Genomic DNA, 22,323 nt, shown 5'->3' with positions numbered 1-22,323 from the left:
TTTTTGCATCGTAATGGGCTTTGAGAGCAAGAATTTTATCTAAAACTGGTGGCTAATAATGCTGTTTGTTATATTTTTTTCACCCAAACATACAATAGGGAAAGAAGATTACAAAGAAACCTTTATGATGACTTTGAAAAATGCAAATGAAAACACAATATCATAAATATTAATATAAATTAGTAGCTACTATTATAAATAACAGTATAAATTGAATTTATTTGATATTAATAACTCATCTATGAAGAATGGTAACACTTTATATTAGTGCTTTATAATTTTTGTATCAATCCTTGTAGCAACGCTGTGGTGCTGCATTCCCATATTCTACATAAGAGGTTGAGTCTGAGCAAGAACAATTTGCCCAGATAACTGGACTACCTCACCACATGCACAAAATCAGTAGATGAGTAATGGGTTTTGTTCTCTTGACCTACTTTGTGTTCCCATTGTAGAAATTTGGAGCAGGGGTCTGATTATAAGATACATGACAATAGGTCTTCAGAAAGTTATTTCATTTTTAACCGGGTAAGAGGTTAAAAAAGGGGCATCCGCTCCATGTTTACCAATTGTTTACAATTATGTTTTCTCTTGAACAGTGATACAGAATGAAAATGAAGATGCAATCATACACCTATTTTGCTAAGGCTACAGTAAATCTATTGAGGACTTACTGGCAATCATGTTTTCACCATTAAAACATAAACACATGTGTCTTATCTGAGATGCACATGAATATGCACACACACACTCTCTCTCTCTCTATATATATGTAAAAATAATATAATATGTAAGGATTTCCTTAATTTTTTATCCACAATAAATACTTTATCAATAAACATTTACCTAGGAGTATATTCATTGAATATAATGGGGCATATATATACTTTTATTTATATTGTTCTAATACTAATTTTCATTAAAGCAAAGACCAGCATGGCATATAGCAATATAGATGATACATTACTTTAAAATTAATATATTTACGGAAACATCAATTAACAACCAGGATAAAATACAGCATACAAAAATTTACAAGGCACTGTACAATTAAAATATCTGTGGCTGAAATAAAAGTGTCTTTGGTGACAAAGCATGCTAAAGTCGGTTCCAGGTATACATATTTAAGGAAATATATTCCCAAATTGATTTCTATGAACGAAAAGGTTGTTTCCTTTTTTAAGTCTTATATTTGCCAAATCTAAAATACATAAACTCCATTAAGATTTTAAGATTGGCAGTTAGGAAATCTTACATGTTAAGATACAACATTGTTTTTGAACAGGAGCAGGACCTTTTCAGTTGCGACCTCACAACTATGAAAATTGTTTTATTCTCAGTTTGGAAGCAAGTGAAAACATCTTGGTTCCACTAGGAATTCTGTAGTTGGATAACTTTTACTTGCAGCTTTTAAATTATATATTTACATTGCTTAAATAGGATTTGTATTGTATTCCATTATTTTTAATAAATTGCCTCATGAATATTTTTATAAAAAGATAAACTAGAAGTATATAATGGATAAATCAGTAAATAATTGCGATTATTAAAGTTATAGCTGTGCAGAAACAGCTACATTATTTTAAAAAGCTGGCATGTTTTCCAAGTCTATTACAGTGTACACAAGTATGAAAGCAGGAGAAATATTTTGATTATTTTCTTCTTTCATGCTGTGTCTGGACTATGTCAGATTGGTTCTTTTATGAATCCGTAGTAAAGAGGGTCAATTGTTGGGTGAAACTAAAGTACCTCACTTTCTCCAAAGGTCAACCTTATGCAGAGTACTTGTGTTTTCAGTGGAACACAAAGTAATGTAGCAGAAAAACACGACCCCATTTAAAGGTTGATTTGTATGATAACTAGTACATTCAATGGCTCTAGAATCAATGTATATAGGACCCTAGTTTGCCTTAATTAAGGTAATTAAGACATATTCCTCATTGCAGACAGCCATTTAATTTTATGGTTTTGTCAGTGTCCAGATCAGAATGCTTGTTTTCTAATATTACCACAGTTTTTGTGTGACTTAACTACATTCTTTGAAGTATGACTGGCAGCTTAAGCTCAGTAATATTTTAATGTCATATTTTTGTTGTGCAAATGTTTTATGATCCTTCACTAATAATGCAATAAGCTGAACATTCCAGTACACTGAAACTTACTGGTGAAATTCTGCTTTATTTGACCTCAACCCATTTATTAATGTGTCTGTTTTACTAATTAGTGACTAACTCTCCACTCCTAGCTGAACCATTCTGTTTTAAACAGATTCATTGATTTAATTGGCTTAAATCTTAGTCCTAAATAACATCACAGATTAGTCTGCTTTTTAGCTGGTGGATTATCAATTGGGACTTATATTGTGTAGTCATATTTTTCCATTAAACTCTGCTCCTTCTCTAAAGAAACATTATATTTATTTTATGATGGTATTCTTCGGATTCATTAGTCAGACAATGAACTTGCAGAGTCAAAAACCAATACAGGTAGATTATGCAAAATCTTTAGGTAGGCAGAGAGAGACTTGTCTCATAGGAATGTTCCTGTAATTAGGCATAAATAAATACCTATACTGTAGCTTTTCTTTTCTTTCTTTAAGTTAGCAGCAGTAATGTATAATTAGTAAGGGAGAGAGTATATTTTGAAAGTGTTTGTGAAGGCTGAAACCCCACAGATCTAGAGGAATACTCTCAGATTTTGCAAACATGGACAAAAGGCAGAGGTTAGAGGGGAGGTAGAAAATGACCAAGCTTAGCTGTAATTTTCCAGAGGAAGTCCTAAATAGGTTGATCCAACTCAGGAATAAAGAAACATGAACCTAACTGTACTGTACAAATGGGAATTGTAACTCATGTTATAGTCAGCCAATAAGATTGATGGAGCATCTAAAACAAGACTCTCACCCCTCCCTTTTCACTTCTTTTTTAATATTATGCTTTATCCTTATCAACAGTAATGACAGAGCTCTTTAGCTCCCACCCAGGAAATCTCTGATCTTATAGTCTTTAACCACAACTTGACATAGACCCCCAAAGCAAACTTAGTGGTTAGAAACAATTTCCTCCAATGTGAGTTGTCTTATAATGCCATTTTACATACGATGGTTTCTTTACAAGCATTTGAGTGCCTACAAGCATTTGAGTACCATAAAAACAAAGAGAGAGAGAGAGAGAGAGAGAGACAGATGGCCACAAGGATCAAGCCACTTTAAAACAGATAGAGGAAGTAGACTGAGATGCACATCAAAAAGAAGGGCACAGTAGGGCAACTTTACAAGTCTGGAGAGGACATGCCAGTACCTGGCATTTTTCTTCTCATTCTCATTTCACAGTAACGTCCAGCAGGCAAAGCCAAGGTGTCTTGTTTCCAGGTCTGCTTGGATCCTGCAGTTTGCTTTCAATGAAGTCAAAGGAACTGGAAGATGCTCCTTTCCATTTTAGTGCCACAATGTGTGTGTGGAAAGTCTTTCCTCTGGTGCTACAGTAATTTATTTGCAGCTGGGGCAATGGTGGTGGGAAGGGAAAGGAAGCAGCTTACCAAATTAAGGTATACACTGGACTGTTGAGAATATTTTTTTTAAACATCATGTTTTAAGTTTAAACACGTCCATTGGCAGACTAAAAGCCAAATATTAGCCAGATCAGATTTGAAAGAAACGTGACTTAACACCCTTCAAATTAGCTTAAAGGCAGAAGCATAATTAAACTCCGGTAAGCTTCATCCTCCACTAGTAAACATTTCCTACGATCTTCCACGCAGTACTTGAAGCAAGTCCGAGAGGTTTCGGGAAGAAGTTAGACGTAGGCTGTCCGCGCCGGTGTCAGAATAACTTTAATGCTTTTCTCTTGTAGGGGAAGGTGGGCAGGGAGTAGGTCTTCCCTGATAGCTCTCTATAGACTAGTCGATAAAATCCCGGGAATATCGGAGGAGATGCAGGGGAAACCGGGGGCGTCTCTGATGCCCGGGGGGGGGGGTGGCAATTCGCTTCCCTCGGAGCTCCGCGGCGTCACTTGCACTGCCATTTCAAGAGTTGTCTGCGGTTTCTTTCTTACACCGAGAACACGCACACGCCGCCTCTCCCCTCCGTCTCAACTATTTTCTGGGGATCCAGAAATTTCTCTGCGGAATGTTCTCAACTTCAAACGTTTCCCCGCGTTAGTGATTTTCTCAGGAGGGCTTCGACGGTTTTCAGATTCCAAGATACTGGGCGCTCAAAGAACTTGCTGATGTTCTTTGAGGAACCTCGAAGTTTGTTTTTTCCCAGCTGGCAGGCTCTTCTACTTCCTCCTCCTCCTCCTCCTCCTGATCCACCCCTCCCCTTTAAGGGTCTCCTTTTTTATTTCACCTCTCATGATTTCACTCCTAATTTGAATACCATTTTGAATTAAAGGAGTTGGCAAACCTGCAACTTTTGTGCTCGGGTTATTAGAGATCTGTAGTGTTTAGCGTAGTGGCGAAGGGATGCTGGTGGTTTGAACTGAATGTTTTGCGCTTGTATTTTGTATGTGTGCGCGCGGTGCGTATGTATGTATGCATGTATGCATGCATGCATGCTTCAAAACCTTACATTGTATCCTATCCATTGCTCTTTTCCTTGTCGGAAAAAGATAATATGTGGTCAGAGTGATGTTTTTTTTAGTCACTCAGCCGGCAAAGTGAGTGACAGACTTCAGTCCGTCGCCGCCGCAGCCAGTTATGACCCAGCAACACAAAGTAAACTATTAAAAACAGCTTATTTTCTCTCTTCGTTTGTCCAGCTGGATTTCTACGTGCCTGAACAGCAGCAACTTTTTTCCCGCCATCACCGTCCCCTTTCTTTTTATATCTAACATCGAATCTGAAGAAGAGTTCTGTGAATCTCGGAAGCTAGTTCCCTGCTCTGCAGCATATACACGCTCTCACAAAAGTTTCTGGCACACTCTTTCTTTAATGCCCTTCGAAACGGGGAAAGGGTGGGGATGAGGGGGAAACAAAGCAGGCGGCACCAAAATTAGGAACACGGGAAGATGGCAGTCCGACCCTTCCAAGTTTAAGCCTACTTGCTCAGATGTTAGCCTTTGTTCCCAAATTAATGGGGTTAGTCACCATTACAGCCTGCAGGAGAACGGAGAAGCGTGCGTGAAAGATGCTTTGTTTTTCTAGATGAAAAGGTATTGAGGAGTATAGCGGCTAATCAGAAGGGCTGAAGATAAGGAAGAAGAAAAATAGTGCACTTTGTCTTTCTTGGGACGGGGAGGGAGACGCAACCTGAGAAGCGTGTCCAGCTAAATTACAGCGGACTTAGTGAGGATGGTGTAGTTCATCCTCAGTGCGGGGCCGCAATCTTCTCAGTCTCAGAAGAAAGTACTTTCTAACTACCTTGTTAGGAAGGGGCCGGCATGAAGACCAGCCTTGTCAGAGCATAGCCCCCGGGGCAAGGCACCCTCGAGTGGAGCAACAGCCCTGTTGACTTCACGACCGAGCAGTAATCTAGGCAGTGGCCACATCAGGGGGGGATTGGCCGTTGCCTCTCCCCAGAATATTGCTGGACTTCGCAATCTTCCCAAACGCAGCCTGGAATTCCCCCGCGGTCTCCCATTCAAGCCCTACCCAGGCCCAACGTCGCTTACTTTCCGAGCCCAGACAAGGCGGCTGGGCGCTGCAAGCAGCGAACACCACGTAGGGAAGGCAGCCGAGTTCATGACAGGGATGTTTCAGTTCGCTCAAGGAGGAATTCCAGCTCTTCCGAAAGCGTTTTTCAAACGAAGAGTTGGTGCGAGCAGCGCCGGGCAATGGGGAAAGAGGAAGAAGCCACGCTCCCCTTTGCTACACCTTTGGCCTCGCAAGTAAAGATGCGTTAATCTCCCTCTTAGTTGGGACTAAGTCTCGCTGAACCCGCGGACCTTATTTCTGAATAGACTTATATGGAATCGCTTTGTTAGGTCCCGGCATCATTAGAGCGGGGCGCGCAGCGCACGGAGAACTTGCTGCCTTAATTACAGCCCACTTCTTTGCTTCATCACCAGTCTCTCGAGCGGTCACTTGCTCTCCCACCCTCGCTATAATAACTCAGCTGACCTAACATGCCCACCTATATAAGATCCCAGGCGATGGGAATTAAAACCCAAACGTTAAACTAAAAACGAAGTCCTGATGAACAATAGGAGAGCTCCTTCCTTCGCCCTGAGGAGCGCCGAGTCAACTTGACACATTTAGCCCATTTGTTCCCTTTCCACCCTTCGGGAAGTGCAAATCAAATTACGGGAGGGGGGACCTCACAAAGAAGCACCAGCCTCGTGTCCTAATAGTGAGCGGTGCATCGAAGCCCTCTCTTTTTTGCTCGTCGGCGACGGTGGGCGAATATATAATGAAGCGGTCTAAGTTCATTAGTGTTTGCAATCAGCGGCACTCAGACACCCTCATCAGGGCAGAAAGCTGCGAAGAGCCATTCATCAGCGTGAAGTGTTGTTCATGGATGACCCCTAAATCATGGCACTAGTAGTAGATGCACTGATTGGACACAGCATGGGAGACTCAGCACTTTGTATTAGCCAACAGAGGCGGCGGGGATAAGAGCGGGGGGCGACGCGAAAGTGGTTCAGTCCAAATGACAGGAGGAGGCAGCGCAAGAGGCGACGCGGCGCACAAAACTTAGGCGGGGAGGGCGGCTGTGAGCTTGCCAAATGCCGCAGCAGAGGAGCCGGGAATTATAAATGGCCAAGTCCATTCTTCACCGCCCGGGCTGGGGAGATGGATCTCCCCGCGCTTTATGGTAGGCGCCTCTTTCCTGCGTGTGCGCCTCTCTCGCTCCCTAATAAGGGAGGCAGGGGCTGAAGCGACCGCCGCCGCCAAGCCCGCTCTCCCTTCGGGGTGCCCCCCCCAGTCCAACGCTTAGATTCGCCCGGCTGCCGCCGCTGCTCCTCCCCCCTCCCGGCTTCTGTGGCACTTTACCGGGGGGCTGTGTTCTTCCCTTCCACCTCCTTCTTTCGAGGACGGGCGAAAATAACAACAGTGACAACAACAGTAAACTCCCGAGCCGGAGGAAGGGGCGCCGCTCTGAGAGCTGCGGAGCGCGCGCTCCTGAGGAGGCTCCGCTCCTCGCGCTGCCCCCGCGCCCGCCGGCGCCCGGCAGGACCGGGGACGGAACTTGCAACACTTCTCTCCTTCCCCTCCCCCTCCCCCTCCCCCGCCTTCCCGCGACGTCCCCCGTTCGGTCGGCAGAGCGGGCGGTGCTGCCGCTCGCCGCGGCGCTGCCGGGCTGACTGAAGCGAGAGGAGGCGGAGGAGGGAGAGTCCGAGCTGAGGCGCCCAGGGTAAGTGCTCCGTCTCGCGCTCTTTGTCGGTCCTAGCGCCCGCGGGCCCCTCTGGGAGCCGGAGGAGTTGCGGCGAATAGCCGGAGGGTGCGGGGACGCCCGGGCGCCTTGCTCCCCTTCCCAGTTCTCTGGCCTGAAAACCCGTCTGCTTGGCGGAGCTCCAGCCCCGACCTGCCTCAGGTGGGGCTTCCTTCTCCTTGGAGTTGCCCGAAAACTTTTTTCTCTCTCTCTCTTTTTGTCTTGTTGGGCTTTTGTTCCGAGGCTCTTTGCCGACGGCTGCGGAGAGGATTCGGTCCTTGTCCGAGAGGAAAAGGGAAGAGAGAAGTGAGGACGGACGGAGTTGGGGGGGTGGGCTGGGGGGAGCCGGGAAGGGGCCCTCCCTGCTTCGTTCGTCCTCTCGGTGTCGGATATGCCCGGCGTAGCAGTGCTCGGCGAAAGGGTTTGCCAGGACTTCTAAGTGTAGATCTGGTCTGAAATGGAAAAGGAGGACGCCGAAGAAATGGCAACCAGGGTTGTTGGAGAGGTCGCCAATTCAATTTGATCCCTTCAACTCCTAGTGAGGCAGCAGCATTCCCCTGGCCGGGCGACCCATCTGTTGAAATCTGCGTTGTTTTTGCTATTCCATCGGTCTTCCGTGTCTCAGTCGGAGGATTTGGCACTTTAGGATTCAGCAGGTTGCACTTCGCTAGTGAACTGAGCTCCAGTCACCGCAAGGTGTACACACGCGTTACTTAACCGAAGCATTTTCCTTCTGTGCCAGTTAAAGTCTAGCTTTCTGAGCTGTTGGATTGGGTGTTCCAGATAATGACAAAACGAGTGTACAGTAGCTGCTGAGGCATTTTTATCCTGTTCGCCCCCACCCCCTAGTTTATTAGTTCGGACGGTCGGGTATGAAGAAGGTTGAAGGTCTGTAAAAGCCTGTTTTGCTTTAACTTGTGTAGAGTTATGTACGGTGTGTATTTTATGGTGTGGTTCGTCTCTGTTCTTACCTTAAGAAAATGTGTGTCAAACCTTTATAGGCAGTACCGATTTCATTTTTCAAGTTAAACATCCATAGTTTTTACCTAGTTTGTCTTTACTTTCCTAGATAAACGCACAAGTGTATTCTTATCTATTGGTGAGAAAACGCCAATAAATAAATAAATAAATGGATAATTTCTGCAGTGTTTACTCTCATCAAACTTAGGTAAATTGTCTATACTATAACTGATCATTAACTTTTTAATTATGCAGCATTAGAAACCTTAAAATTTTGCAGTAAAATCATACCAGATTAAAGCATTATATATATATATATATATATATAGAGAGAGAGAGAGAGAGAGAGAGAGAGATGGATATAATTCATATCTCTGGCTGGATTCCAGTGATATAATCATATTGTGATTTGCAGTAAATTAAATTAGTTTACAATTTTATGTATGTAAACCTCAGTGAGTAAGTGAGGCTAACTTTTGAGGTTTGCAGTGTTAAAATGTTTGCCTTCCTAGCCAAAACTATTATTCTAATATGAACTGAATATTTTATTGATTTAAGAATTAAATGCAGTTAAAGGTGTTTAAGCTTTGTAGTTTAAATTCTTTCTAGTGTCAGTGTATATGTTTAGCTAGTTATTGGCAAAGCCATTAGGCCATAGTAGGAATTCTTAAAGATGTGCACACAACCTACCTCAGTACCTAGGTAACCTTATGTTACTCTGTTTTGCCTGTAATGGGAGATTGCTTACTCTATTCAGCTTCTCATGCCCATGTGCAAGAAACTGAATTGACTGGATTAAACTCTGTTGTGTCCACTGGAATGTTGTATGTTACTTGGCTTAAGATGAAATAAGTACCTTTCTGTTAGACTGAGTGTAACTTTCGTAAATTAGAAAACAGGAAAATTCTTAAATGTGCTGTGCATAGGGAACAGTAAAGTAAGGAAGAGTTATAAGTAAGGAAATATTAAAAAAAAATCAGTTCTGAATCTTTAGCTGTTCATTTTGGAAGAATTTTCCTTCAGAAGTTTTTCTCAAGTACATACTTGAGTATAATACATTGAATAAGGAAATCATGTATATATTGCAAAAAGTATAATGCATGGATTAGGACTAGTATTGCTAGAGTACTCATAATCCAGTTAGTAAAGTATTAGTATTTCATTTTAATTCTTTTATCAAATCAGTTATTGTGGTTTAAAGATTAAAAAAAGACTTTTGGATTATACCCAGCCATTCTGAATTTTTTCTTAGAAAAAATTAAAAGTATGAATTACAAGAGAGAATACTAAGATTTTTAAAGGCTTATTGGCTGCCTATTTAGCACCACCCCAAAAGAGTAAACATAGAGTTAAATATTGTTATAATGCAAGGATGTATGAAAAAAAGTAATTCCTGTATTTTATCCTAAGCATAAACCAAGATCCCTGTTTTGTCAGTGCATCAGTCAAGTCTCAGAAGCAGTCTAATATATGGCTTTGGGAAAAGAAGGCCTTACATAGGCTACTGCTTTGAAATGTATAACTCACAAAGAAAACAAATATTTAACTTAGTTAAATAGTATTGCTTTTCCTAAAGCTATCACAAATGTATAGAACTATTGTTTTTTGAAAACAAATTGACTAATATATTGTTACCACAGTTATTCTCCTGCTGTTTTCAATACAATTAGATGAAAACAGTATACTTTTTTTTAAGGTTGTGGCAGAAGAATACTAAGATCTTTGCATACTCACATGTAATTGAATGTTGAGAATTTTTATGAGACACATTAAATATAGCTTTGTATCACTAGTAGAATAATCTTTTCACACAGGCATGATTAATATTTGCACAAAAAACAAATTTCATCAATATTGAAATTTTTGTTTTCTCCTCTCACCTGTTTCTATGAAGTTTATTTTAACAGATATCGCTGTATAAAGGTTCTTAACATTTGAGGTGGAGAAAAGCAGCCTTCTCCTTAATTAAGTTAAATTACATTACCTTTCATAAAAGATGTTTACTGTATCTTTAGTGTGGTATTCTGATTTTTGTTTTCCAAAGAATTGAATTAGCCTAGTTCTAAGAGTATGGTTTTTAATTTTTTATTTAAATTACTTAATATTCAATGTAATATAAAATATTTACGGTTATATATAATTCAGTGTTACGTAGTGAAATTCTATTTTTGTCAATTTTTTAGTAATTAACTCTTAAAAGTCATATTGAGATTGTCAATTACCCATTTTTAAGAAGCTGGTTTTGAAAGTTGCTAAATCTGGACAGCACATCAGCATAGAAAGAGCCTGTCATTTTTTTTTTCTAATTGAAAAACTAATTATATCTCTTAAAATTTGATTTACTTATTCTTTTGTCACACCAGTTTTCTTCTTTTTTTAATAATAGAGATTGTAGTTTCTGAATGATAGTAGTAGTTTGGATGGTTCATCCATTTTACATATAGCATTTTACAACATACTAGTCTGGATCTATACCTGCATTTATGTTGAATTAACTTGTTGATAAATAGCAACATTGTTACATCTTGAAGTCACTTGTTTGAAAACAAGTGTTAAAGATTTTAGGATTTTTCAGAGTGCTGGGTCATGCAGCTCTGATCTTATGTGGCCTGAAATCTTCATAGAAAAACTGGAAAGAAAACTAGTTTGTTTTATCTATATTTATGTTGATCTCTAATTCAGAATCAGAATGATATATTAAGCCAAAATATGATCTATTTCAGAAACTGATGATAATCTAATTATGTACTTACACTTATCATCACAAAATAAACATTTCCAAGAATAACATGAAAACATTAGTATCAGTTGAAGTCACCTGTTATTCATAAGTTAACTGTTTTAACATGTTGCTAGACACTGTGCTAGCATTGAAAAGCAAGGTATAGAGACATGTTTTTTCTTTCCTAGAAACAGGATAGTAGATGCTCTCATTCCTGCTGTGAAATTTGCATATTTTTCCTTTCTCTGTGTTCTGGTCTCAGCTCTGTCAGTACTTGGTTACAAACAATTTTTTTTATTATGAGTTTCATAACTATATATAATTCCCTTAAAATATTCTTTTCCAGGACATATTAAAATCCATCAGTATTTTAAAATAAATCAGAAGGTACAATAATGAATTCTAACAAAGCAGGTATTTAAATGTTCTTAAATGTGGGTCTTTTTAGTCATGTGATACAGGATTTTTATAAAGTTATTTATGTTTTGTATTACATGTATGTTGAAGTATAATTTTTAGATTATAAGTTTCAGAATGTTTTATTTCTGAAAAGTAACACATATTTGAAAAGAGCAGTTTACTTCATTTAGACCATGAAAATATTGAAACAGTAAAGTGGATCCTGACTGAGTTCTTTAGAACTTAGTATTTCTATAGAAAATATGTTCAATAAATGTATAAAAATGCTTTCCTTTTTCACACTGAATATATTAATAATGTACAGAATCTTGTCCAAAAGATTAAATAGACTGAGTATGAAATTATTTAAAATATCTCTGTTAGGTAGATGTTTTGTTAATTCTATATAGTTTCTACTTAAAAACATTGGAGTTATTAAAATATTTATAAAAGAATGGTATAAAAGTATAATCTTTCGCCAGAAACAGTTAACTTGATAACAAAAGTCTAGCTACCTATTTTCTGTCTTAATATCAAGACATGGGCAGGGGGAGAGGAATCTTTATACTCATGCATTGATTATGACACAAACTCAGCAGAAGACAGGTTGATAGTGTTACTCCAAATGTTATTTGTTTCACTACTTTAGCTATGCTAATTTATTCCATTAATTAGTGGCAATATGCTATTCTATTATAAAGCTGAAAAATGATTAATTTCAGAACTGATAAATAAAAACAACCACTTATATTAATATTCATGAAAGAACTTAAAACTAAGTATAATGTTTGCATTACCTGAACTAATTGTATAAGGCATATACTTCTGTTCATTCTTGCATTTTATATGTTTACAAGGAAATATATTTAAAGAATGAAGATAGAAATTCAGCAAAATATCCATATGAACAAATTTTCTTTTAAAATTAAAATTTATGACTGAATAACCCAGAATTTGTGCAATAAATCATCATGTGTTTTTATTTCTCTTTTTTCCCCCCTATAATTATAGGGGTAAAATTTAACTGTACAAACATATATTATGGTGATTTATCTCACTGAATTTCTACTGTGAAGATATATCATTTTTTGAAAAATACTGATTTAATTCATATTGATATAACTTGAGAATATATATCAATAGGTCACTGGTGTGTAATCTTCATTTGAAGGAATGAAATCACTAGTATTATGTTTCAAAGATTGTAGTTTTTTATTTTTGTGGTTATAAATATTGTACTGCCCACAGTATTGCTATAACTATTCCTTTGTGTTCATAAGTCTCTTTAAAAATATTAATAAGGAGCACACAAAGCTATCACATAAAGAAAAGGCTACTTTTCTCAGAATCTCAAATGAAACTGAAAACTCAGTTTTACTGATTCCTCAAAGGACTATGAAATACTTAATATAGCTTTAAGGTTGTAATCTGGTACATACTTTTCTGAGGATATTTGAATTAAACAGGCATTACTTCTGAATAGACATACATAGGAATGCTCTATTAAATGATGAAACAACCCAGATGCGTGCCTGTTTCCCTCATTACTGCCATTTTGCCAAGCTGTGGAAACAGTTTTGTTCAGGTGAGCTTTTGAAGTTTAATGATGGCTGAGCTACTGCTATTTCTTTTTTATAGGTTTTTATACATTTTGAGAGGGTTATTTTATTTTGTATTGGTGTTGTTTATTGTATAAGTTATGCTTTTGTACATCTGGAATATGATATATAGGCAATGCAAAAAACCGGTAAATAAACACATCCTTTGTAAAGTGATTAAAAGTTCTGTGAATCAAGCACTGTGAGGACAGCTGTATTAAAATATTTAATCATTAATTAAAGAATATAATGGATTTACTTAGGTGAAGAATGTGTTCTATGGCTTTAAGCAAATGTTGCTTACTTTAAAACTCATTGAATTTAATAGTTATTACTTCTGAATAAATGTTTGGATTCTTGCAGGACGTACTTTCAACATTGTTTGGTTTGCCATATAATGGCTGCAATAAAATTTAGGACCCACTGATTGTAACAGAATATAGTAGAACTAATATAGTAGCTATGGGAGATGAGAGAGTTTCTCAGGATGGAGAAGTCATACCTGTCAACAATTAACAGTCACCCAGCATAAGGCTGAAAACAGGGCAAACAATCCATTAAACCACAGGGATGGTAGAAGAAAAGTGCTGGAATTGATATAAATTGATATACAGTTGATAGTAATATGGAATTACACCTTCATGTTGACTGAGGGTGATCAACTGTTTTATAAGTTTTGCCTAATTCTTATTTAACCATATTGTGTTGTGTGTGAAACAGTCTTAAATGGAGTATGAGCCAGACCCCTAGTCAGACAGTATCAGACAGTAAGCGATGAGCTTGACAGCAACCATATATGCCAATGATACTAGTTAGAGCCATATGTATATTCAATGGGGGTGTAAATTACAATTGGGTTGTAACATATTACTGTTGTTGCTGCAAGCAGTATGAGTTTTAAAATAAGAGCTACTGTGTAAATGAAAAGACCGCTGTCTATTTCAAATTTGTTCTGTGAAGTGATATAAAGAAACAAAGATTTCAAATCAAGTGCTATTTTTTTTTAAATCAGAAAGAAATACATGCAATTCATTTGTGTGTGTGGCAATTGTTTGTACCTTGGGCAGTAAAATTGAAGGAGTATGTAATATAGTGCTTCATAGAATGAACAATGAACCAAGAAGACCATGGTTCAGTTTAGATGTAGACTCACTGGTGGCCTTAGCCACTAAATCACATCTTCCATATCTTATTTATAAGATATGGCTTTTAAAGTAAGACTGATAAAAAAAATTACTGGTGGGAATCAGCTTACAGTCACTAGTAGGACATCAAAATATAGACAGTCATAATGGATAGCAGATGCATAACATTAGTTTTTGACTGGGTGGGGTACCATTTTGTCTTTTTCATTTCAAAGTGTCCAATGCAAGTCATTAAGGTCAATGTTACTTAAATTGTGAATTTTAAAATCACAATAGTATGAAAGCTTTTTTTACATAAGTTATCAAATAGAATATATTTGAGGTTTTATTCTTTTGTGTTTTAAAAATATTAATAACAATCTTAATTTCATTTAGAAAGAAGCAGAAATATGTGGTGCTCTACAAATATACTTGGTTGAATTTTATTGTTAGAAGGCTAAAAATCTTGATTGATTTTGTAATTGTGGCTAAACTGTAATGATATGTGCTTCGGTACAGTCAGAATATCTTCCTGAATTTATAATCCAGTAATGGTAGGTTTTAAGCACTGAAAACGAGAACAATATGCCACTAATTCCTCAAAAGTGAACATTTATTTTAATTGCTTATTTGTCCAAATATAGTGACATTCATATTAAATTGCAGCTTATTAAACAGTTAACTTATTAACAGTTAACCCTAAAAACTGGAATTTAGACATATTTATTCAGCAAAGTATTGTCACACTTTCCAGTTACTAAAATACAGATTCTGCTACCAGTGGTCTTCCCTTGTCCCTGATATATTGTTGACTAAACTTTCAGAATGAAAATAAAAATCCAGTAGAATTGTTCTGATCTTCCCAAATAGTTTTTAAATAGATTACCAAGAATATAACTTTAGAAATAATTTGAAATGAAATTGCTGGATTGTAGTTATTTTGATATGGTCAATTCTGTTGTAATTTATACTACTTTGATTTTTTTTTTTTTTACAAGGCATTAAATAGTTCGTTATAATGCAAGTTTGCTTTACTCATGCAATGAAATCAGAAATTAAATACTTTTTAAAAAGTTAAAACATAATAGAAAGTGTTTTGCTTAACAAAACTGAAATGGAAAGCCAATTGCTTCTGTTTAGACCATATTTTTTATGATTTGTTAGTACTGTCTAAAATTTAATTGAGATAAGGGTTAGCATTTGATTCAGTGTTCTATGATATACTGTAATAAAAATTCAGCATAGGCACATCTTCTGATTTTGGGTGGAGTAATGGAGGAGGAAGACCAATTTGAAGTTCTTTAACAGGCAACCACCCACACTCTGTACAACACGCAGTTGCTCTTGGTTGGTTCATAAGGCAAGTAAGGAACAGTATAACTTTAGAAAGTGGAAGCATCATAAACTGCTCCCCCAGTTTGAATATTTTGTAATATGAAATGCTGAAAAACAAGGCTAAAATTTTACAGGAGAGATTACAGTATTATGACTTCAGGTGAGACTTTGGCTTTGGTTTTCTTTTATCTATAATAGCTTAATAAAAAGATGTTAGTGTAGTGAGAGTGAATTTGTGTAATGTTGCTCCACTTTATGTTTAGCTTAATTTAATAGTATTGATGCAATAATAGGAAACAAGTTCACAGAAGTCAGATCCGTGTTTATACAGTATTTTGTATAAATTTGAATTCTTTTGAAGCAGCTATATAAGTTTTTAAGCTAAGTGACAAAGTAGGATTTTCTCATGCATATACAGTTAAAATATGAAGACATAACTAGACTATATTCTCATTAATGATATGTTTATTTTTTTTCTATTTTTAAGAAGCTTTGGTTCCAAAAAATTGTGTTACAATTTTGATGGTTAATGGAAGCTGAAGACATCATGTAATTCATGTTTTGAGGAGGCATTATTTTTCATTTAACAGGGCCTAATTAAAATATATGTAGATTAGTATTCTGTTGATGTTTATTCAGAAGTAAGGCTTTCTATGCTTAGTAATAATGTTCCTTATAGAATTAAACCTGTTTGAATTTGCTGCCACTGCTGCCGATTACTTTTTTCAAGCATAGATAATAAATTCTAACCACTTCAAGTTTCATTATACTCTAATAAGTTATGATGTAAGTTATTTCCAAATATTTAAAATTTCAGTGGATTTTGGTGTTTTTGTGGTAAGATAAATGAGAGTTGCCAAGGTCTCTTTGAAAATGCTAATAGTTCACAGTACTGTATATTAGAGGATAAAGTATTTCATCCATTTGTAATATTGTCTTAAATGGAAGATCTTTAAATAATGGAATAATTATATCTAGCGTATGATGGATAATTACTGTTACATTTTGTACATGTTATCAACAAACTTGCATTTGCCTATGGAAAAAATGTTTGAATATGACAGCATAAATGTTCTTTAACTTGTGGTGAAACATTGTATCTTAATACACACACACACACACACACACACACACAAATGTACACATATCCTTGAAATATAATGACTTATAATCACAAGTATAAGGCTTTGTTGCTGAAAATATTTTAATAGTGACCTTCATAGTGGCTTAAAATGACGTTCTGCAGAAAGTCATGTGCATGATGCATTAATTAGAAGAAAGTTGAGTAGAGAACATAGAGATTTTAGGTGTATTTTATGTTGCATTCTTTTATTTTAATCTTTTGCAAAGAAATTTCAATACTCATTTGAGCAGCAGGTAATTGTGGTGATCCTATCACTGCATTGTAAAAAAAAAAATTGTCACAGTTTGGTAACAATTATGGACAGAATAAATCCAAAATTATTTCTTTATTAAGAATAACCATTATTTTGGTCATTTTTTGCCTCTAAGGCTGGATTGATTTACCCAGGTTTTTATGTCTTTAGTTATTACTTGTGCTTAACTGAGATGCAGTTAAACTTAGAAATATTACTGCTACTTGTTTTAAATGTGAGCTGGTATATTTTGACAATAAGATAATCTTCTGAAGAATTATATGTTGTGCCATGTATTATGATATAGTATAATGACAGAGTACAATTTTATGCAGAGTTGTTCACGGTTTAATACATTTGTTTCCCAGTAAGAATTCTTTTTTTAAAAAATATTTTTTGTAGCATGTATATGATAAATGTGATTAGGAGCCGTATAGTTTTCTATCCTTGAAGTAGAAAGAAAAGTAGAAGTTTATGTACTTTTGATACAGGTTTAGAGTTTTTTCCACCCTTGATCTTGGAACACGTATGCCGCAAGAAGTTTTGTTGGTGAGTTGGCATAACTGTACTCAGTAACCGATAGTGACTGCACTATTTATGATATTAATGCCTGTTCCTATAGTGATTATTTCCATGAGAATAATGGACTAGCAAGAATATTACTGAATATAGCTTCATAAATGGAAAGAAGTGCCAGAGGACTGGGGAGCAATTTCTGTCATTAAGACTTTGAGTCATAGGAATACACACATTTATTTTTATTTTTTTTTGCAAAAATGCACTCATTAGCATTGCACTTTTAAGATATATGTGATTTATAGAAACATTTCTGTTCCTTGTAACGATAATATGGAAAAAAATAAGTATACAGTTCCTTTTAAGCAAATGATACCAAAGTTGTATATATCAGGAGATTTCAGAAAGGAAATTGAGATGACAAGTAGCTAAAATGTACTGAGTGTTGTAACTCTGTTGGATCTTGGCAGAATCCTGAGTGGGCAGTGCACTTTTGTGTAAAGCTATGCTGAAAATAATGTTGAAGGAATTTAGCAAAGTATGCTATAAAGAAGAAATACCACAGTTCAGTTACAAAGTCACAAGAGCTGTCCTGCCATTATACAGAAGTAGAGATTGTGTCAAGTAGCTGATTTAAGCAAATGTCTTTCTCTATATACATCTGCCTGAGTATTGATCTGTTTAGTATTATGGAAGATTATGTCTTCGGAGGCCAAGTTATTGTTAATGCTGGTTTCATTTTAGAAACAAGTGATAGATAATTTATTGATTCATTAGTCTTATGACCATATCAAAAAAATAAAGTAAAATACAAGGTTTATTTCCAAGATTAAATAGGTAAAAGAAAATAGAATAATGGAATACATGTGTGCTTAATATAGTCAACGTTCAGATAAATACATTGCCTTTATATGATACCCCAGTTTGTTCAGTTTAATGGATTCTTAGCTGAACTGCCTTGTCTATAAACTCAGCAGTTCTGCTAACAATATTAGAGACCAGAAGGACATAGGATAATTTGCAGTTCAGGTATTTTTTTGGTTTGGAAGTAGTTTTGTTCTTAGCCAAACAGTATAAAGATTTTTTTTTTTTTTGCCAATAATTCTATGTCTGTTTGGACACTGATATCTAGGAGACTCTGTTAAATATTTTCCTTTACCTGAGAAGTAGTTGAGAGTAAATATTGGGTGGAAAATAACTGCTGTAAAATAACTTTGGTAAGTCAACTTACCCAGGAGTTGGGTTGAGCCATATTTATCTTTTCATCTAACCATATTTTGGGTTTTAGAAACAAGTGAAAACCTAGCTATTCACCCAAGTTTGACTGGATATTTGTTGTGTTCATGTGGTTGTGTTTTTTTAACTTTATTGTTGAGTTTCCATTTCCATCTATTTTAATTAGTTTTTACAAACATTTAATACCATTATGGTCCAAATGAATTTTTAAATGGATGACTTAATGATAAACCCAGAAATTCATAAACTTCTTTTAAAACAACAAACACCTTAACAATACTATTCAAGGAATTCAGTATCTAGAATATGCACCATAGAAGTCAATATTACTGGTGACCACTTTTTTCATCACCGAAGCACAAGAATGGTGTGAGACATATTGTGAATAAAGACTTAATGTCCATTAGGAGGTGGTTTGTCTTAAAAGAGGTAGTTGTGAAGAATCTCTGAGTAGTGGATGTTAGCAAATTGTATTAACATAGTTGTTTTTGGAGACAGATATTCCTTTAAAGACACTGGTGTTCATCTTACTAAAATATTGAAATAAATGCTCCCATCTTAATATTCTAGTAGATTGATATAGAGGAGGAGTACTTTAAGCACTCATTAAGTAGAAAGGTGAAATATAAATCGAACGATTTTGAGGTACAAAGTTAATTGGGGGTTCAAAGATTTAAGAAGATCCTTGAGCAGTACTTAGAAACAAATGTTACCTTGTTTCAGAACTAGAGATGTTTCTTTTGATCAATCCCAGCCAGCATTTTGGCTGTTCTAATTTTGTACTGAGTTTCCAAGTCTTCAAATGCAGCTTTTTTATATAATTCCCAAACATGTCCAGGCTGTACTTCAGTATGCTAGTGTATAAAAGGACTTTGTGCTATGGAAGGCGTTTCAGCCTTTAAACCGTACTTGGGACTAGAATGTGCCATTTCCCTTAGCTAAAGTGATGTACTGGGCTTTTTATAGCATGCTAAGAACATCACCCCAAAAACCATCAGGGCCAAGCCCTTAGTTTTTGTTTTTAATTCATAAGGAGTAAGCTGGTATGTTCAGCCTTTTGAAGATAAACTTTAACCCACTCAGCTTCAAAAAACAAATAAAACAGGCTATTCTTTTTACACCCCAGGCATTCAGAGGGGACCTTCTGGGAGCTGCAAAAGGAGTATTGCAGGATGCTTGGGGCCCACTGACCACTCACTTTGCAACTGGGCGTTATAAGATGGGTACTATTTTTGTTGCCTATAAAAGGGTTTAGAACTATCAGTCAATTCAGTCATTAGAAATTATAATTCTTAATTATTATCTGATGTTATACAATGTTATCCTCTTATACATGAACATATTTATTTAAATTTTATGCATTTTTCTATTATCACTAAAACAAATGCTGACTTTTTTGTGTAGGAATCCAGTGAGTTAATTTGGGTGCCTTAACATTTCTGGCAGGATTTTCAGCTTTGGAAATTGAAAGCCCAGTCACTTCCCTTTGGAAACTGAAAGTTACCTATCTCCAACAACAGTTTCAAAAGAGATTGTCAAAAGATGTGAAATGGGTCTACTAACCAAAAAGTGCAAGGTTTTGGTATTAGGCATATGAAATTCATTCTGTTTATATTTCTGCATGTGACAATTTTGTATGTGGCTATTTTATAAAGAAGTATTTAGAAATAAGCACTGTTTGCTTTGTAAGCCTTAGCTAAGTGTCCATGATTAGGAACTTAAACATTCTTACTGATATTAAAATTACTATATAGAGTAATATATATATATTATATCTATTTGATATAAACAGAATTCTATATAATAATATATAATTATTATTATTATATAATATTATATAATAATAATATATAATTCTATATAGAGTAATATATATATATTATCTATTTGATATAAACAGAATTCTATTTCAAGGACTCCTTTTTGGAAGGGAATTTATATGGCTATAATGTAATTAATATATTGAATCATTTGTTAAAGTCTGCAGAGTATATCCACAATAATTTATTAGACACAATCTTATACCAACAGGTACTGACAAGGAGATTTCCTTGTTTTTCAAATACTGTAAGATTGAATAGAAAATTCTGTCTTTTTTGTTCTCTATTTCTCTCTCACAAAATTTTTGATGCTGGCTACACAAGGTTCTGAACACATTTCAACTGAATTTTTAATGTGTATTTTATTTGAACCACAATATATTCTGTATGTGAATCTTACAAATATTGGATTATATTTATGAATTGTTAGATAAACTTTTAAGTTCAGGTCTGAGCTTCTAGATGAAACTTAGTTTCAAGGTTAGCTTAAGTTGAATTAGACTATTCTTTTCATAATTATTATCAAATGTCAGGTTCAATTATTGCTATTAGAACAAATATATGATTTTAACCTGTCTTAATGTTACTGAGAAATAATATTTTCAAATTAAGAAATAAGATTGCTAATTGTAAGGCATCATCAAGGTATTAAAGACCGTAAATGCTTCATATACCAACATGTAGAGCAAAAAAGTATGTTTTGAGCAACATCATTCTGGAAAGTAAACAGATGCTGTATTTTTCTATAAGTTATCAAAATATTATATTATAGTTGGCTAGTATGAGGGTTTTAAAGGGTAAACACATGTTTGCAAGGTTTCATGGCAGACTAACAAGCATGTTTTAAGTACAATATCATTAAAAATGACCTGAGCCAAGCAGCAGTGTCAGTATGAGATCTGAAGCTGCCCTCATTCTTTTGAGGTTATCTTGCTGGCTGTTGTTTTTTTTACAAATCAGGATACAGCAAGAATGCCCTGGATGCAAAATTTCCATTTCTATCTTAATTTTTCTATAATATTTTGTACATTTATTTTAAAATTAGAATATAAATAAAACCTGTTCTTGAACACAGGAAATAATTCTAAACAATAGGTTGCATGGCCCATATTTATAAACAATCAATTTATTGCAATTTTAATTAAATTATGTATATTACTGTACAGTATTCAGAATTTTAAGAAATAAATGCTTATTTTAAAATTTTACATTAAGCTCTGTTAGTACTGGAGGTTTTATCACTTCTAAATGGCTGACAATATTCCTAGCTACTTTTAAAAAAATGAATGTTAATATAAATGTTTTATCTGTAGAAGAATAGAAATATGAAATAAATTCAGTAGATTAATTTTTTGCAGTAATGTTAAAAATGTATTTGCCATACAGCGACTGAGTTCTACAAGCTATATGTTAAGTACATTAGAACAGAACATATATGTGTGTTAGTATATTTAATATAACCACTTCAAATCAAATTGAAAATACACTATCATGAAAGTACTAACATAAATGCATTAATAATTTCTCCAGTTGAGTAAGAATCTGATACAATATTTGGCTGCTTAGTAGCCAGTGAGATGCATAATATCACATAATAATGTTCCAGAGCAACAAGTATTCAAAAGCATATACTGCATTTGATATTGGAGATAGAATTTATATAGATACCCATCAATGGCTTTCACTAAAAAAAATTAAAATATTTTTTATTTAAATCATATTTTAAAATTTAATTTACTTTTAAAACTTTCCTTAAAATGTTTTGTAAAAAACCCTAAACATTCCTCAAACCTAACTTCTAGTTGTATTGTGCTTGCTCATACAGAGGTGAGAAATAATTTAACAAACCTGGTAAATGACTATTCCTTAGAAGTGCAAAGTAAAGAAGATGAATGAACACAGAATTTGAGATGACAGAACAATACAAT

The 22,323-nt window shown here is 35.4% G+C and overlaps 1 protein-coding gene across 7 annotated transcripts in view; it reads left to right on the top strand.

Moving 5' to 3' along the window:
• Positions 1-6,827: 6,827 nt before the first annotated feature.
• Positions 6,828-22,323, top strand: part of TENM3 (teneurin transmembrane protein 3) — a 470,513-nt gene continuing 455,017 nt past the window's right edge. For 5 of the 7 annotated variants that reach the window (XM_088131934.1, XM_088131955.1, XM_088131950.1 and 2 more), the window contains exon 1: positions 6,828-7,291. The gene's annotated coding sequence lies outside the window, so the exon portion shown is untranslated. Of the gene's footprint in view, positions 7,292-7,355; positions 7,472-22,323 lie in introns of those variants that run through there. The other 2 variants (XM_088131957.1, XM_088131937.1) reach the window with 2 other exon arrangements.

This window comes from Python bivittatus, unplaced genomic scaffold (assembly GCF_059951505.1).
Source record: "Python bivittatus isolate LINGU-HERP-01145 unplaced genomic scaffold, Pbiv_v1 ctg000070_np1212, whole genome shotgun sequence".
NCBI lineage: Eukaryota > Metazoa > Chordata > Lepidosauria > Squamata > Pythonidae > Python > Python bivittatus.
This window is presented reverse-complemented; position numbering and strand designations above follow the sequence as displayed.